The sequence below is a fragment of the Bos mutus genome, chromosome 14, assembly GCF_027580195.1.
Source record: "Bos mutus isolate GX-2022 chromosome 14, NWIPB_WYAK_1.1, whole genome shotgun sequence".
In the NCBI taxonomy this organism is placed as follows: domain Eukaryota; kingdom Metazoa; phylum Chordata; class Mammalia; order Artiodactyla; family Bovidae; genus Bos; species Bos mutus.
In genome coordinates, this window is record NC_091630.1 from 22,877,710 (window position 1) to 22,897,020 (window position 19,311).

The 19,311-nt window shown below is 38.6% G+C and overlaps 1 protein-coding gene across 2 annotated transcripts in view; it reads left to right on the plus strand.

Moving 5' to 3' along the window:
* The window catches only part of ZFPM2 (zinc finger protein, FOG family member 2), a 525,087-nt gene that overhangs the window by 182,522 nt on the left and 323,254 nt on the right, over positions 1-19,311 (plus strand). The window lies entirely within an intron of this gene.

The following is a 19,311-nucleotide window of genomic DNA, read 5'->3' on the forward strand; positions in this document are numbered from 1 at the left end:
TGGACTACAAGGAGAGCCAACAAGTCCATCCTAAAGGAGATCAGTCCTGGGTGTTCATTTGAAGGACTGATATTGAAGCTGAAACTCCAATACTGTGGCCACCTGATGCGAAGAGCTGACTCCTTGGAAAAGCCCCTGATGCTGGGAAAGGTTGAAGGCGGGAGGAAAAGGGGATGACAGAGGATAAGATGGTTGGATGGCATCACCAACTCACTGGACATGAGTTTGGGTAAATTCCAGGAGCTGGTGATGGACAGAGAGGCCTGGCATGCTGTAGTCCATGGGATCGCAAAGAGTCAGACACTACTGAGAGACTGAACTGAACTGAACTGATTAGCATTGATTAGATTTAGGTGGGAATCTTCTATTCTGAAATTAAATAGATATGAGAATTTTTATAATTTTAAAATGCAACTTATATTTATGACACTGCAGAGTGAAATATAATATACAAATATGTAGCAATGAATGGCCTGTGTGCATGTTAAGTCTCTTGAGTCACGTCCGACTCATTGCGATGCCATGGGCTGTAGCCTGCCAGGCTCCTCTGTCTGTGGGGTTTTCCAGGCAAGAATACTGGAGTGTGTTGCCATGCCCTTCTCCAGGGCATCTTCCTGACCCACGGGATTGAACCTGTGTCTCTTATGTCTCCTGCTACATTTTCAATAGTTAGGGATGGTCGGTGGATTTGCATCCTAATATAGTATTTTTTTAGCTCACTCAGTTTTCTTAGACTCTGAATTAACTTGAGACTTCAGTCAGTTACCTCTCGTGGAAGGAGAATTTATAAAGTTATATGGTAGGAGTTAAATGTGTTTAAACATATCTTGCCCTGAAAATAATATAAATCTAATTATTTTCTCTTAATAACTTTCATTTCAAATTAAAAGTTTATATTCTTTATATTCTTACAGAATATAGTTTGATCCTAAGATTACCGCTTAGTTTGACCTCATACAAACCTGTGAGCTTCTCATTTTTTGGTACCCCAAAGCTTAATTTAGCAGCTACTTTGTGTACAAAGAAAACTCTGTTTTTTGGAGGTACTGATCTGTGCTAGAAATTCTGGTGGTGGGATATAGAAAGGATCACACTCTTTTTGGAAAAGCAAGTGCTTATAAGTATCAATTATTTCTAGATTAAACCCTGGAAAAAAGATCGAGTCCCCATACTTTCACACTTTATACCTTGAGATTTGGACAGTCTTCTTACCTTCAACACACACTGTGAGTAGTAATAAGAGAAGTACTTCTGCTGTACTCATGACATCACCTGATGACATCATGCCAAAGTTGTGACAGGCACAGATGGTGCTTATCAGACTCTCCCACCTTGGCCTCAGCTCCACGTGGCAGCTTTAACCTCTTTGACCTCAAAGTCATATTCCAAAACGTCACCTTTTACTGCAAACCCTTATCAATATTCAATATATTGATCTATCAGTGGAGAGACAAGCAGTGATTCTGTCCTCTAACTTATAGCTTATGTTGCTTCTAATTGCAATCCTTGTCTCTCTTTCCCTTTACAGCAACCTTCTAGAAATTATGTCGTTATATTTTCTCTTATTTATCCCCAGACTACAGTAGCAAACTTACTTTTAAAAATTAGATTGTCTACTGGATCCATGAGCCATTTATTCTTTAACTTATCCACCCTCCTATATAACCATCTCTCTTGCGCAACTATCTTCATATTGTTCTAATTATCCTCTTTTACATCCACTTGAGCTCTCTTTAATGTTGATGTTCCCTAAGATTTTCATCTCAGCTTTGGGCATTCCCAGGTGACTCTGTGGTAAAGAATCTGCCTGCCAAAACAGGAGACTCAGGAGACGAGGGTTCAGTCTCTGAGTGGGGAAGATATGCTGAAGGAGGGCATGGCAACCGACTCCAGTATTCTTGCCTGGAGAATCCCCATGGACACAGGAGCCTGGCAGGCTACAGTCCATGCAGTCTGCACAGTTGCAAACAGAGCAAATGAACACGTGCACAGCCTGCATGCTTTCTGTGGTCTCATCCATATCCAGGGCATAAGTAGGGTAAAAACTTCCAAATTCATAGCTTTAACTCACTATTGACCAGAGACGTATTAATCTGTCATTTGTTACATAAACGTTATTGACTGGAGAAGTTCGAATATTCACTTAACAAAATAAATCACCAGCCGTAGGCATTAGTTTCTGCAAAAATCACCAGGTCAATAATGTGTTTAACATGGATCCCACTCCTAATCTACTATCAAAAAAGTAGTAACTAATCATCTCAAACTCAACGTATCTAGGACTGAATTTCTCAGCTTTCCTTCCAAATCAGCTGTTCCTTTTGCATTATACTTTTAAGAGAAAACCAGCACCATTTATCCATTCCCAAAGCCAAAAGACCACAGGGCCATCCTCGAGTGACATCTTGAATCTGTCTCTGGCCCCAGTGCTTTTGCCTTCATAAGGGCCATTATCATTAGTCCTTTTGAGTCTGTCATTTAAGACTATGCCATGTTCCTTACTTTCAGGCCTTTCTGTATGCTCACTACTTAGAATGTCCTCTCTCTCCCTCTACTCCTTTGGCCTTTTTCATTGCCCCCTGAGCAAGACATCTGGGACAACAGTTTTCTAAGTGTAGTCTCTGGAGCAGTGGCAACAGCGTTGCATGGAAACTTGTTATAAGTACCAGCTTTCAAGTCTTGCCCGAGAATTAGTGAATCAAAACTCTGAGCGCAGAACCAAACAATCAATGGTTTAACAAACCCTTCAGGGAATTCTGATGCTTGCCAAAATCTGAGCACCATTGGCCTTGGCCAGGAGTTAGTAGAGTTTTTCTGTTCATTAGTGTGGTAAACATTTTAGGCTTTGAAGACCAAGAAGAAAAGTAAAGAATATGTGAGTACTACATATGGGCTTCCCAGTGGGTCAAAGAATCTACCTGCAATGCAGGAGATGCAGGAGACACAAGTTTGATCCCTGGGTCGGGAAGATCCCCTGGAGGAGGGCATGGCAACCCACTCCAGTATTCTTACCTGGTGAATTCCATGGTCAGAAGAACCTGGCGGGCTACAGGCCATAGCGTTGCAAAGAGTCAGGCACAGCTGAAAGAACCGGAAATGCGTGCATGCACTTATATATATGCCAGCTACAAAAAGTTGACAGAATGTTTATTGGTGAAATATTGAATTTCTAGACACAGAAATTTAAATTTCACATATTCATATATCATGAAAAGTTATTCTTATTTTTTTAATCCATTTAAAAATACTAAAACAGGAATTCTCTGTACCGTTTTTGCTTCTTTTCTATAAGCCTAAAATTATTTTAAAATAAAAAGCTAAATACATACATACAGTGATGTGATCCACACAAGCGAGCTGTGACTAAAAAGCACAGTGTAATATTACAAGCTCATGATTTTACAAAATGATTGATGGGACAGATTTGACCCATGGGCTGTGGTTTGCCAACTCCTGACCTGCCCTCAGCCATCATTGAATCCCACTACTCTTGTATATATCGTAGCCTTGAACATCTTGTTTACTTTTTAGTCATCTGTTTTTGAAGATCCATTTTCTCATGCATCTTCCACCAATTTATGTGATATGCTTCCTAATCTGTTTGTGCCCCTCTCTTCTTCACTACATCTTCCTCTCCTTGTGGGCTGTGATTATATCTCATTAATTTATATATTGCCAGCAGAAAATATTGTACTTGGCTCAGTAGTCACTTCTTCAGTAGGTAAAGAAAAGAATGAATATTGGGAAGCAGAGAATGCCATTTTTTCATGGACCTTCCACCACTTTATTTGATATTGTTTATAATTTTTCAATATTTGTAGGAACACTTTTATGTGTTTAATTATTTTTAGCTTAAAATTAGCCCAATGATTGAATTTATTTTATTTCTTTTCCTCTTTTAAGAACATTTCTATTTATACTCATTCCATAAGCCACACAAGCTGCAAAATAGGTGGTTTTTATCCTGGGTGCCATGTTTTCAGTTAACATTTTATGGCTTTGTGGCCAAGGAAGAAGAGGAAATGTATTTTGAGTCTCTGCCACACATGGGATTTTAACTTAACATTACTCTTATATCTGAAAAACTGCCACCAATTGTAATATTCCACTGAACTTCTTAGGCACAGCTCATTTGTGTTGATAATACCACTATATGCATTTAACTTTTTATCTTAAAGTAGTTTTAGACTTATAGAAAAGAAGCAAATGAGTGCAGAACATATACACACATTACCCTGTTTCCTCTGTTACCATTTTCTATAACCATATTAGAATTATCAAAATTAACATTGATATAGTGCTATTAAATAAACTACAGACTTCATTGAGGTCCAATTTTTTTTAACCATTTTGCCCTTTATCTGTTCCAAGGTCTGCTCCGCAGTTCCACGTTGCATTTAGATTTTTCAGCTCCTTACTCCAGTCTATGCCTGTTGCTCATCTTTGTTTTTCATGACACTTTTGAAGAGTAATGCTTAGTTATCTTGTGAATATCTCTGAATTTCAGTTTGTCTAGTGTTTTCTCATGATTAGATTGAGATGCATTTCTGGTGAGCATCTCAGAAGAGTGAGGGTGTGCTTTTTTCTCCATGCATCGTGTTAGATAACTCATAATGTTGATAAATCTTATTACTGATGATGTTCATCTTTCGACTATGGTTATATCTGTTGGCCAAGCATTATATTTGATTATCCTACTTAATTTGAAATGGTCTTAAAGCACTTTGATTCTAAATCTAATATTGAGTAACATAAGGTATGATAAAGTATGATGTAAACACTTAGGAAAGAGATTTTTTGAATAAAATAAAATAATTAAACAAAAGGCTAAATAAGAATTTGCTATCCTGGAGCTATTGTTTCAGACACATGATGCTGAGAAAATAGAAATGTTCTGCCAATATTATCGAGGCATAGCAAAGTTTAAGTAGGACTGATTTCCTGTCCATACTGTGTTCACATTGAAAAAAACAAGCATGTAACAAACATTTATTTATTTACTTCGGAACTACACAATACTTTGTATCCCTTTTAGGCAGCATGAGGGAAGGAAGGAAGGAAGATTATAAAAGCAGAAGCTTGGGAGTAGATAGGGCAGTCATGGAGAAGAGTTTTGCTGGAGAGGAGCCATGGCCAGGAAATTGAGTGCAAATTCTGAGTCCCCATATCACTATTACACATTGAAATATTGAAAGAATAACAAAGACTTTCAATTTGAAGGTAAATTAAGTAAATAAAAGAATAAAATGTTCTTTTTCTACTTGTATGTTTAAGCATAACTTGTAGAGTCTTTAAGACTGATCTGTTATAAGGAAGTTGTTTATATATAAAGAGAGTTTTTGTGGACATTGCACTTGATTCTCCTTTTATTTTCTTCATCGTACATGTATTTATTGACCATCTACTCCTTGACCAGTGGGGTGCCAGGTGCTCCTTTTTACTATCAGAAAAGCAGAAAAGATTTCCTGGAGGAAAATTAGGAACATCTTATGCCCAGATACACTTTGTACAATTTCCAACTTAGCAATTTAATATCCGGTAGTTTATTTACATAGCTGTCTCTCCTCTACTTCGAACTCAAAGTTCCTGTCCTTCCATTTGATGTACCAAACATCTGCTCCTAGCATCATTCAACCCCTGGGAAGAGGAATAAGAGTTCTCAGAAGAGAGGTGTGGAGGGAAGAGTATATGCGAAGATGTGATTCTAAGAGAAAGAAGAACACTTTTGGAAGCCTCTAAACAGTTCAGTCCTGTTGGATTGGGAGGGCTGGGAATGCAGCTGGAGAGGTCACAGGGGCAGGGGAATTCATATGTGCCTTGCACACTATGCAGATAGATTTAAACTTGACCTGCAAGTGATGGAAGCCATTGATGTCAGTCATTATTACCTAATGAACTCATAGGGATGGTAGATGAATTACAATAAGAGTGCAGCTCAGTTTCTGGATCCTTGCAGGCATTGGGCCATGCAGTCAGTAATAAGATTGCAAGTGTGAAATAGAGGAGGAAGAGAGATTCTTCTCTGTTACTGAGCACAGAGCAAATTCCAGGGGAATGTTTAAATAAGCATAGTTTGCTTTGGCACACTCCGTCTCCTCTTCACCTCTTCCCGCCTCTCCCTCTAAGTGTTCTCTACTTGTAGTCCTTTTTTCCTGTCCTCATGACCTGGCCACGACACAAAGATCACCTAATTTCTTTCCTACCACAGTTCAGAGACTGTGACTTCAGCCTAAGGGATCTCTGTTGCATACTAGGAAGAAAACAATGAGAAAAGTGGGAATGGCTGAGAGTCATACTCCAAGACTTTATTTACTTTTATAAAGAGGATGCTTATAAGCCAAAGTGAACTCATAGTTGGTGAAATTTCAGGCAACGATTGTCATAAATTGGAGTAAAATATGTCTGAAAGTGAAAGGGAAGATTCCAAGGGTTTAATGAAAGTCTGGCAGATTCTAAGTTCAAATTCCCTAACCATCCTTGCTTTTCACACTTCTTTTTTTCACATCCTACAGCTTTTCTAAAAGCATAAACTTTATTCTGTAATATTCACTTTTAACCATTCCCACCCTGTGTCAACTGTCGTATTTCTAGCTGAAATAAATTGGTTCATAAGGGACCCAGGAGTTTCAAAGGTAGCTATTGTAAGAGCAGAAAGAGCTTTTAGTGAGGCACTGGTAGGGCTGGAGGGAAGTTTACAATAAGGGGTGTTTAGATTACAGGAGTAGAGTCAAGCCTTCTCAGAGTGATCAGGAAGCAATTTCTACATGGAAATAAGTTGGGTAAAAAAAAATGTAATTGTATGCAATTCTAAGGCACCAAATAATCTTGAATACATTTTGTTTTGCATTTTGGTGGAACAGCAATTCTCTCCATTATTGCAGAGAAGAATAAATTTAATGATTTGCCTAGAAATGTTCAATTCCAAACTTTAATTTTCATAAACTGCCTCCTGTACATTATTGGTGCAATATTCAAAACTTTTGTTATACTGAAGGTTAAGATTGTGATAACTTAATGACTTCTCCCTTATATTATCCTTTATGAACCAGTAAGTTGCATATTATTTAGCCTGCAAAATAGCATGCTAAATATCATCATGAGAAGAATATGTCTTTAGAAATTATTGATAGAATACTTATTTTAAACATAAGATAGGGAGGTATCCTGCTCAAATTTGAGAATAAACACAGATTGGTTGAATGTCAGTATAAGCCAAACACTTAAGGAATATTTCTAAATAAAGTGAGTGCATGGCATTTTTATATTTACAACTAAATGAGGTGCCATTTCTGGCCTGAATCCATATCATATGTATTTTATATATTTTTTCCAAAAACAATAACATTTCTGATATATCAAGCATTTTGGCAGCTATTGAAGTTGAACTATACTGATTTTTCCCTAAATATAATAAAAGGAAAGAGACAGAAGTATAGACCTTAGGAAGTGATAATTTAGTACATAATGTTTGTTTTTATAATATTGCAGAAAGTTTAATGGTCACAAAAACATTCTATCTAAACGTAAACCTGTGGTATTTTTAAAAAGTAGTTTGTCTTATAGAATTCATTGAAGGACTTACATAAATAAAATACTTTTTGAGTGCACTTCAATTAAAATAATCATTCTTATTTAGAGAATTCTGAAGCAAACAAAAGCTAAAATATTATACAGGTAGAACAGTTCAGTTCAGTCACTCAGTCATGTCCAACTCTTTGCGACCCCATGGACTGCAGCATGCAAGGCCTCCCTGTCCATCACCAACTCCCGGAGTTTACTCATGTCCATTGAGGTGGTGATGCCATCCAACTGTCTCATCCTCTGTTGTCCCCTTATCCTCCCGCCTTCAATCTTTCCCAGCATCAGGGTCTTTTCCAAGGAGTCAGTTCTTTGCATCAGGTGGCCAAAGTATTGGAGTTTCAGCTTCAACATCAGCCTTTCCAATGAATATTTGGGACTGATTTTCTTTAAGTTGGGCTGGTTGGATCTCCTTGTAGTCCAAGGGACTCTCAAGAGTCTTCTCCAATACCACAGCTCAAAAGAATCAATTACTCAGCTTTCAGCTTTCCTTATTGTCCAACTCTCACATCCATACATGCCTACTGGAAAAACCATAGCCTTGATTAGATGGACCTTTGTTGGCATAGTAATGTCTCTGCTTTATAATATGCTGTCTAGGTTGGTCATAACTTTTCTTCCAAGGAGTAAGCATCTTTTAATTTCATGGCTGAAATCACCATCTGCAGTGATTTTGGAGCCCAAATATAAATTCTGTCACTGTTTCTACTGTTTCCCCATCTATTTCCCAAGAAGTGATGGGACCAGATGCCGTGATCTTCGTTTTCCGAATGTTGAGCTTTAAGCCAACCTTTTCACTCTCCTCTTTCACTTTCAGCAAGAGGCTCTTTAGTTCCTTTTCATTTTCTGCCATAAGGGTGGTGTCATCTGCATATCTGAGGTTATTGATATTTCTCCCGGCAATCTTGATTCCAACTTGTGCTTCATCCAGGTCCAGCGTTTCTCATGATGTACTCTGCATATAACTTAAATAAACAGGGTGACAGTATACAGCCTTGACATACTCCTTTTCCTATTTGGAACCAGTCTGTTGTTCCATGTCCAGTTCTAACTGTTGCTTCCTGACCTGCATACAGATTTCTCAAGAGGCAGGTCAGGTGGTCTGGTATTCCCATCTCTTGAAGACTTTTCCACAGTTTATTGTGATCCACACAGTCAAAGGCTTTGGTATGTCAATAAAGCAGAAATAGATGTTTTTCTGGAACTCTCTTGCTTTTCGATGATCCAGCAAATGTTCGCAATTTGATCTCTGGTTCCTCTGCCTTTTCTAAAACCAGCTTGAACATCTGGAAGTTCACGGTTCACATATTGCTGAAGCCTGGCTTGGAGAATTTTGAGCATTACTTTACTAGCGTGTGAGATGAGTGCAGTTGTGCGGTAGTTTGAGCATTCTTTGGCATTGCCTTTCTTTGGGATTGGAATGAAAACTGACCTTTTCCAGTCCTGTGGCCACTGCTGAGTTTTCCAAATTTGCTGACATATTGAGTGCAGCACTTTCACAGCATCATCTTTCAGGATTTGAAATAGCTCAACTGGAATGCCATCACCTCCACTAGCTTTGTTCATAGTGATGCTTCCTAAGGCCCAATTGACTTCACATTCCAGGATGTTTGGCTACAGGTGAGTGATCTTTTTTGTACAGTTCTTCTGTGTATTCTTGCCACCTGTTCTGAATATCGTCTACTTCTGTTAGGTCCATACCATTTCTGCCCTTTATCGAGCCCATCTTTGCATGAAATGTTCCCTTGGCATCTCTAATTTTCTTGAAGAGATCTCTAGTCTTTCCCATTCTGTTGTTTTCCTCTGTTTCTTTGCACTGATCATTGAGGAAGGCTTTCTTATCTCTCCTTGCTATCCTTTGGAATTCTGTATTCAATGGGTATATCTTTCGTTTTTTCCTTTGCTTTTTGTTTCTCTTCTTTTCACAGCTCTTTCTAAGGCCTCCTCAGATGGCCATTTTGCTTTCTTTTTTGGATTTCTTTTTCTTGGGAATGGTCTTGCTCCCTGTCTCCCATACAGTGCCACGAGCCTCTGTCTATCAGATCTAGTCTCTTAAATCTATTTGTCACTTCCACTGTATAATCATAAGGGATTTGATTTAGGTCATATCTGAATGGTCTAGTGGTTTTTCCTACTTTCTTCAATTTAAGTCTGATTTTGGCAATAAGGAGTTCATGATCTGAGCCACAGTCAGCTCCCAGTCTTGCTTTTGCTGACTGTATAGAGCTTCTCCATCTTTGGCTGCAAAGAATATAATCAATCTGATTTCAGTGTTGGCCCTCTGGTGATGTCCATGTATAGAGTCTTCTCTTGTATTGTTGGAAGAGGGTGTTTGCTATGATCAGTGTGTTCCCTTGGCAAAATTCTATTAGCCTTTGCCCTGCTTCATTCTGTATTCCAAAGCCAAATTTGCCTGTTGTCTAGGTGTTTCTTGAATTCCTATTTTTGTATTCCAGTTCCCTATAATGAAAATGGTATCTTTTTTGGGTGTTAGTTCTAGAAGGTCTTGTAAGTCTTTGTAGAACTGTTCAGCTTCTTTAGCATTATTGATCGGGGCATAGACTTGGATTACCATGATATTGAATAGTTTGCCTTGGAAACGAACAGAGATCATTCTGTCGTTTTTGAGATTGCATCCAATCAGTGCATTTTGGAGTCTTTTGTTGACCATGATGGCTACTCCATTTCTTCTTCTAAAGAATTCTTGCCCACGGTAGTAGATATAATGGTCATCTGAGTTAAATTCACCCATTCCAGTCCATTTTAGTTCCCTGATTCCTTAAATGTCGACATTCACTCTTGCCATCTTCTGTTTGACCACTTCCAATCTGCCTTGATTCATGGACCTAACATTCCAGGTTCCTATACAGTATTGCCCTTTATAGCATCAGACCTTGCATCCATCACCAGTCATATCCACAGCTGGGTGCTGTTTTTGCTTTTGCTCCATCCCTTCATTCTTTCTGGAGTTATTTCTCCACTGATCTCCAGTAGCATATTGGGCACCTATCAACCTGGGGAGTTCATCTTTCAGTGTCCTATCTTTTTGCTTTTTCATACTGTTCATGGGGTTCTCAAGGCAAGAATACTAAAGTGGTTTGCCATTCTCTTCTCCAGTGGACTACATTCTGTCAGATCTCTCCACCATGATCTGTCCATCTTGGGTGGCCCTACAGGGCATGGCTCATAGTTTCCTTGAGTTAGACAAGGCTGTGGTCCATCTGATTAGATTGGTTAGTTTTCTGTGATTGTGGTTTTCAGTCTGTCTGCCTCTGATGGAGAAGGATAAGAGGCTTATGGAAGCTTTTTGATGGGAGAGACTGACTGAAAAGGAAACTGGGTTTTGTTCTGATGGGCAGGGCCATGCTCAGTAAATCTTTAATTCAATTTTCTGTTGATGGGTGGGGCTGTGTCCCCTCCCTGTTGTTTGACTTGAGGCCAAACTATGGTGGAGGTAATGAAGATAATGGTGACCTCCTTCAAAAGGTTCTATGCAGGCACTGCTACACTCAGTGCTCCCAACCCTTCCTCAGGCCACCACTGACCCATGCCTCCACTGGAGACTCCTGGACACTCACAGGCAAGTCTGGTCAGTTTCTTGTGGAGTCACGGCTCCTTTCTCCTGGTACACAAGGTTCTGTTTGTGCCCTCCAAGAGTCTATTTCCCAGTCTTGTGCAAGTTCTGGCAGTTCTGTGGTGGGGTTAAAGGCAACCTCCTCCAAGAGGGCTTATGCCATACCCAAGTCTTTAAAAATTATAATGTCTGCTGATATTGAAATAAAAATTTAAAATGTAATCAAAATTTGTTAAGCATCAGTTTACTTTTTGAATGGTTGTTTAAAAAAAAAAAACTTACAGTAATTTAAGAGAAAGTGATTCACTGATGTGGATGATTAAGTCTGAGTTTTAAGGACAATTGTCACTACAAGTTTTGACTTGTAGTGTCCAGCCTTTAGAATTTTCATATTTCTTCCAAAGTTGTTCTAGTAAGGGCAATTATTTAGTTGTAGAGTTCAAACAGTATGAATTTACTTTTCACTAAACATTGATAATTGAGCTTTAAATTTTTAGCAATAAGATGATTTATGTAAGATTTTTTTAAAGAATTCTTTTTTAAATTATTGTATAATCTAAATAGAAGTCTTTGTGAAAAGTGGGTAAAAAGATACACAATACTGGGGCAAAGGCTTAAGAAATTAAATTACTTAGCATAATTTTGTTGCAGTTCAGTCAGTAAGTCATGTCTGACTCTTTGCCATCCCCTGAACTATAACATGCCAAACTCCTTGTCTTCCACTATCTCCTGGAGTTTTCTCAGATTATGTCCATTGAGTCAGTGATGTTATCTAACCATCTCATCCTCTGCCGCCACCTTCTCCTTTGCCTTCAATCTTTCCCAGCATCAGCGTCTTTTCCAGTGAGTTGCTTCTTCACATCAGGTAGCCAAAGTATTGGAGCTTCAGTTTCAGAATTAGTCCTTTCAATGAAAACTGAGGCTTAAATTCCTTTAGGGTTGATTGGCTTAATTTTCTTGCTGTACAAGGAACTCTCAAGAGTCTTCTCCAACATCACAATTCAAAAGCTTCAGTTCTTAAGCACTCAGCCTTCTTTATGGTCCACCTCTCACATCTGTACATGAATACTGGAAAAACCATAGATTTGACTATATGAACCTTTGAGTATACAGCAGAGTGATGTCCCTGCTTTTTAATATGCTGCCTAGGCTCAAATCATGAACTCCTTATTGCCAAATTCAGACTTAAATTGAAGAAAGTAGGGAAAACCACTCGACCATTCAGGTATGACCTAAATCAAATCCCTTATGATTATACAGTGGAAGTGAGAAATAGATTTAAGGGCCTAGATCTGATAGATAGAGTGCCTGATGAACTAGGGACTGAGGTTTGTGACATTGTACAGGAGGCAGGGATCAAGACCATCCCCATGGAAAAGAAATACAAAAAGGCAAAATGACTGTCTGGGTAGGCCTTACAAATAGCTGTGAAAAGAAGAGAAGTGAAAAGCAAGGAGAAAAGGAAAGATATAGGCATCTGAATGTAGAGTTCCAACGAGTAGCAAGGACAGATAAGAAAGCCTTCCTCAGCGATCAATGCAAAGAAATAGAGGAAAACAATAGAATGGGAAAGACTAGAGATCTCTTCAAGAAAATTAGAGATACCAAGGGAACATTTCATGCAAAGATGGGCTCGATAAAGGACAGAAATGGTATGGACCTAACAGAAGCAGACGATATTAAGAAGAGGTGGCAAGAATACACAGAAGAACTATACAAAAAAGATCTTCACGACCCAGATAATCATGATGGTGTGATCACTCATCTAGAACCAGACATCCTGGAATGTGAAGTCAAGTGGGCCTTAGGAAGCATCACTACAAACAAAGCTAGTGGAGGTGATGGAATTCCAGTTGAGCTATTTCAAATCCTGATAGATGATGCTGTGAAAGTGCTGCACTCAATATGTCAGCAAATTTGGAAAACTCAGGAGTGGCCACAGGACTGGAAAAGGTCAGTTTTCATTCCAATCCCAAAGAAAGGCAATGCCAAAGAATGCTCAAACTACTGCACAATTGCACTCATCTCACACGCTAGTAAAGTAATGCTCAAAATTCTCCAAGCCAGGCTTCAGCAATATGTGAACCGTGAACTTCCAGATGTTCAAGCTGGTTTTAGAAAAGGCAGAGGAACCAGAGATCAAATTGCCAACATCTGCTGGATCATAGAAAAAGCAAGAGAGTTCCAAAAAATCATCTATTTCTGCTTTACTGACTATGCCAAAGCCTTTGACTGTGTGGATCACAATAAACTGTGGAAAAGTCTTCAAGAGATGGGAATACCAGACCACCTGACCTGCCTCTTGAGAAATCTGTATGCAGGTCAGGAAGCAACAGTTAGAACTGGACATGGAACAACAGACTGGTTCCAAACAGGAAAAGGGGTATGTCAAGGCTGTATACTGTCACCCTGTTTATTTAAGTTATATGCAGAGTACATCACGAGAAATGCTGGGCTGGAAGAAGCACAAGCTGGAATCAAGATTGCCAGGAGAAATATCAATAATCTCAGATAGGCAGATGACACCACCCTTATGGCAGAAAGTGAAGAGGAACTAAAGAGCCTCTTGATGAAAGTGAAAGAGGAGAGTGAAAAAGTTGGCTTAAAGCTCAACATTCGGAAAACGAAGATCATGGCATCTGGTCCCATCACTTCATGGCAAATAGATGGGGAAACAGTGGAAACAGTGTCAGACTTTATTTTTTGGGGCTCCAAAATCACTGCAGATGGTGATTGCAGCCATGAAATTAAAAGACTCTTACTCCTTGGAAGGAAAGTTATGACCAATCTAGATAGCATATTCAAAAGCAGAGACATTACTTTGCCAACAAAGGTCCATTTAGTGAGGCTATGGTTTTTCCAGTGGTCATGTATGGATGTGAGAGTTGGACTGTCAAGACAGCTGAGTGCTGAAGAATTGATGCTTTTGAACTGTAGTGTTGGAGAAGACTCTTGAGAGTCCCTGGACTGCAAGGAGATCCAACCAGTCCATTCTGAAGAATCTCAGTCCTAGGTGTTCTTTGGAAGGAATGATGCTAAAGCTGAAACTCCAGTACTTTGGCCACCTCATGCGAAGAGCTGACTCATTGGAAAAGACTCTGATGCTGGGAGGGATTGGGGGCAGGAGGAAAAGGGGCGACAGAGAATGAGATGGCTGGATGGCATCACCAACTCGATGGACGTGAGTCTGAGTGAACTCCGGGAGTTGGTGATGGACAGGGAGGCCTGGCGTGCTGCGATTCATGGTATGCAAAGAATCAGACACAGTCGACTGAGTGACTGAACTGAATTGAACTGAACTGAGCTTTGTCATAGTTTTCCTTCCAAGAGGCAAGTGTCTTCATTTCATGGCTGGAGTCACAGTCTGTAATAATTTTAGAGCCCAAGAAAGGAAAATCTGTCACTGCTTCTACTTTTTCCCATTCAATTTGCCGTGAAGTGATGGGACTGAATGCCATGATCTTAGTTTTTTAAATGTTTAGTTTCAAGTCAGCTTTTTCACTCTCCTCTTTCACCCTCATCAAGAAGCTCTTTAGTCCCTCTTTACTTTTTGCCCTTAGATTGGTATCATCTGCATATATGAGGTTGTAGATATTTCTCCTGGCAGTGTTGATTCCAGCTTGTGATTCATCCAGCTCAGTATTTTGCATGATGTACTCTTCATATATGTTAAATAAGCAGGGTGACAATATACAGCCTTGCCAGTTTTGAACTCCTTTCCCAAGTTTAAATGAGTCTGTTGTTCCATGTAAGGTTCAGAGTGTTGCTGTTTGACCCGCATACAGGTTTTTCAGGAGACAGGTGAGGTATTCTGGTATTCTCATCTCTTTAAAAATTTCCCACAGTTGGCTCAGCTGGTAAAGAATTTGCCTGCAGTGTGGGAGACCTGGGTTCGATCCCTGGGGTGCGAAGATCCCCTGGAGAAGGGAAAGGCTACCCACTCTAGTATTCTGGCCTGGAGAATTCCATGGACTTCACAGTCCATGGATTCGCAGAGTCAGACATGACTAAATGACTTTCACAGTTTGTTTAGATCCACACAGTCAAAGGCTTTAGAGTAGTCAGCGAAGAAGAAGTAGATTTTTTTTATTTTCTTGAATTCCCTTGCTTTCTCTATGATCCAGCTAATGTTGGCAATTTCATCTCTGGTTCCTCTGGTTTTTCTAAACCCAGCTTGTACAACTGGAAGTTCTCAGTTCACATACTGCTGAAGCCTATTTTGAAGGATTTTAAGCATAACTTTGATAACATGTGAAATGAGCACAATTGTACAATAGTTTGAACATTCTTTGTCATTGCCTTTCTTTGGGATTGGAATGAAAATTGACCTTTTCCAGTCCTGTGATCACTGCTGAGTTTTCCTAATTTGCTGACATATTAAGTGTAGCGCTTTAACAGCGTCATCTTTTACAATTTGAACTAGCTTAACTGGAATTCCATCACCTCCACTAGCTGGTTCATAATAATGCTTCCTGAGGCCCATTTCACACTCCAGGATATCTGGCTCAAGGTGAGTGACCACCGCATTGTGGTTATCTGGGTCTTTAAGATCTTTTATGTATGTTCTTCCATGTATTCTTGCCACCTCTTCTGTTAGGTGATAATCATTTCTGTCCTTTTATCGTGGCCATCCTTGCTTGAAATATTTCCTTGATACCTCCAATTTTCTTGAAGAGATATCTCGTCTTTTCCAGTCTGTTTTACTTTCCTCTATTTCTTTGCATTTTTCATTGAAGAAGGCCTTCTTATCTCTCTTTGTTAATCTCTGGAGCTCTGCATTTAATTGAATATATCTCTTCCTTTCTCCATTATCTTTCACCTCTTTTCTTTCTTCAGCTATTTGTAAAACTTCCCAAACAACCACATGGCCTTCCTGCATTTCTTTTTCTTTGGGATGGTTTTGGTTGCTGTCTCTATATAATGTTACTAACCTCCATCCATCGTGCACTCTGTCTATGAGGTCTAATCCCTTGACTCTATTCCTCTCCTCTACTGTATAATTGTAAGCGTTTAGATATTTTTGATATAGGTCATACCTGACTGACTGGCCTAGAAGTTTTCCCTACTTTCTTCAATTTAAGCCTGAATTTTGAATAAGTAGCTCATGACCTGATCCACAGTCACCTCCAGGTCTTCTTTTTCCTGACTGTATAGACATCTCCATCTTCTGTTGCAAAGAATGTAATCAGTCTGATTCCAGTATTGACCATTTGGTGATGTTCATGTGTAGAGACATCTCTTGTGTTGTCGGAAAGGGTTTGCTATGACGAGCATGTTCTCTTGACAGAACTCTGTTAGCCTTTGCTCTGATTCATTTTGTACTCCAGGGCCAAACTTGCCTATTATTCCAGCTATCTCTAGACTTCCTACTTTTGCATTGCCCTCCCCTGTGATGAAAAATGCATCTTTTTTTGATGTTAAATCTAGAAGGTGTTTTAGGTCTTCAAAGAACCAGTCAACTTCAGCTTTGGCATCGGTGGTTGGAGCATAGACTTTCATTACTGTAATGTTGAATGATTGGCCCTGGAAACGAATGAAGATCATTTTTTTTCATTTTTGAGATTGTACCCAAGTACTGGTGCAATCTTTTGTTGACTATGAGGGCTACTCCATTTCTTCTAAGGGATTCTTGCACACAGTGGTAGATACAGTAGTCATGTGAGTTGAATTCACCGATTCACACATATTTTAGTTCACTGGTTCCTAAGATGTCAGTATTCATTCACCATTGCCATCTCATTCTCGACCACAGCCGACTTACCTTGATTCATGGACCTCCCCGTCCAGATTGCTGTGCAATATTCTTTACAGCGTCAGACTTTACTTTCCCCACTGGGTGCATCCACAACTGAGTGTCATTTCTGCTTCGGCCCAGTGGCTTCGTTCTTTCTGGAGCTATTCTTACTTGCCCTTCACTCTTCCCCAGTAGCGTGTAAGCACCTTCTGACCTGGGAGCTCATCTTCTGCTGTCATATCTTTTTGCCTTTTCATGCTACTCATGGGGTTCTCACTGCAACAATATTGGAGGGGTTTGCCATCCCCTCCTCGGGTCGAAATTTTTTGTCGTAAATCTTTTGTCATAACACCCAAGAAGGACTATAACCGGTCCTTCTCGGGTGCCCCTCCATGCCATAGCTCATTGCTTCATTGAGTTACTTACACAAGCCCCTTCATCATGAAAAGACTGTGATCCATAAAGGGAACTTAGCATAATATTATACTTAAAAATTGTTTCATATAACTAAATATTAGTAATCATATATATATATATTCATTTTGGATCTGACTCTCCTATCTCCTTAAAGTGTGTAGAATCTAGTTACATACATTTCTTTGGGTTCTGCTTATTTCCTGAGACATTTTATGTATTGTGAGATGTAGCTTTCCAATGTTTTTGCTGTGAAAAGTTTTTGATTGCTTTAACTATTCTAACTCATTGTGTTTTAAATGTAAACTGTTTCCTACAGTCCAATATTTTATTTTACTGATTGCAAACTACCATTTTACTTAGTGAGAATGAACAAGATGTACTCTGCATCAAATTTTATATAAATTGAAACTCCGTTGAATTTTTGCCACCAATTTTATTGACTTTCAGTGTTTCTCTTTTAGGAAACAGCCATCATATAGCTGTTTAGTATTTCTTAACTTTAATTCTAGCCACCATCTTTTTTATGTGTAATAACTATTAGCAATGCATATTTCAATTGACTTCTCTTCAGTTTATAATTTTTCATTTTATCAACATTACTATATTATAAAATATTTTTTTTCCTGTATCCTTTTGACATTTGTTGGCAATGTTAAATAGGTAAAATTGAGAAAACAATGCTTTTATCCAAAGAACCATGTATATTTCTATTGCTTTTTTATTTACACCTTATGCATCTAAGTTTATTACTATGCATAAAATAAACATACATTTTCTTATATGAAGAATGGAAAAGATGACATACAATAAACATTTAGATAAAAATAGATATTGACAGTAAAAGTACATACAAGTTAAATGTTCATCTTTAAAGTAAAATGGCTCCTAAAAGGATAGTAAGTGATATATCAGGGAAGAAATAATGGTAGCTTAGAAAATCCTTTTAAGGACAAGCTTTCTCTAGGCAGAACTTGGATTACTCAAGAAAGGGTTAATTTATAATATGATATACTTAATTATACCCATTTTGAAACCAGAGGATTAGAGAAGAATATAAATTTTAAATAAACAGATACAATCAAAATGTAAGGATTGAAAGTTTATATTGAAGATATTCAAAGATATTGAAAATTTGAAACTGAAACATTGCTAATTAATATATAGGAAACAAAATAGGCAGGAAAAGGTAGTGACCATCCTTACAAAAGAAAAAAGAAGAAGAAAATGATGCTGGTAATTATAGACCAGTCAGCTTAACTTTGACACCAAGGCTGATACTGGAGCAAATCATCAAACAATCAATTTACAATCATCTAGAAGAGCAAAAGTTAGTGGGTAGCAACCAGCATGGTTTTGTGAAGAGCAAATTGTGCCAGGCCAATTTAATTTCCTTCTATGATAGAGTGACAGGCCATGTAGATAAGGGCAAAGTAATAGATGTAATCTATCCGGACTCCAGTAACGCTTTTGATTCCTCTCCACATGACATTCTCATCAACAAGCAAGGCAGATACGGTCTAGACCATACTTTGGTTAGTTGAGTGCACAGTTATCTGTGGATTCATACTCCGTGGTTGATTATCAGTCATCATCCATAAGGGCCCTCAGATTGGCATACAAGAAAGTTAGTATCACTATTAAGACTAGTTACATTTCCTTTGATGAAGATGGAATTAGACTGGCATAGAGGCACATTAAGCCAAATCCCTTTTATATTAATAAATATAATGATAAAAAGAAAGCACCCAAATCATCAGCATCTTATATCTCATGGGCACATCTAAAAGGTCCAGGGAATGAATGACATACAAGAGAAGCTACCAGCTTTCCTGATTATTTCAGTCATAACTATTGTTCCAAGTTATGTGAGTGTTGATGGCAGGTAACTTTTAGTATTCTATAGGCTCCCTGAGAATAAATTATCTTCTTAAACTCAATAGAAACCACACTCAAAGGAAGCAACTAAAAGAGTAGAAGAGGGCTTTTATATTAAGCAAGAAAGAATGTT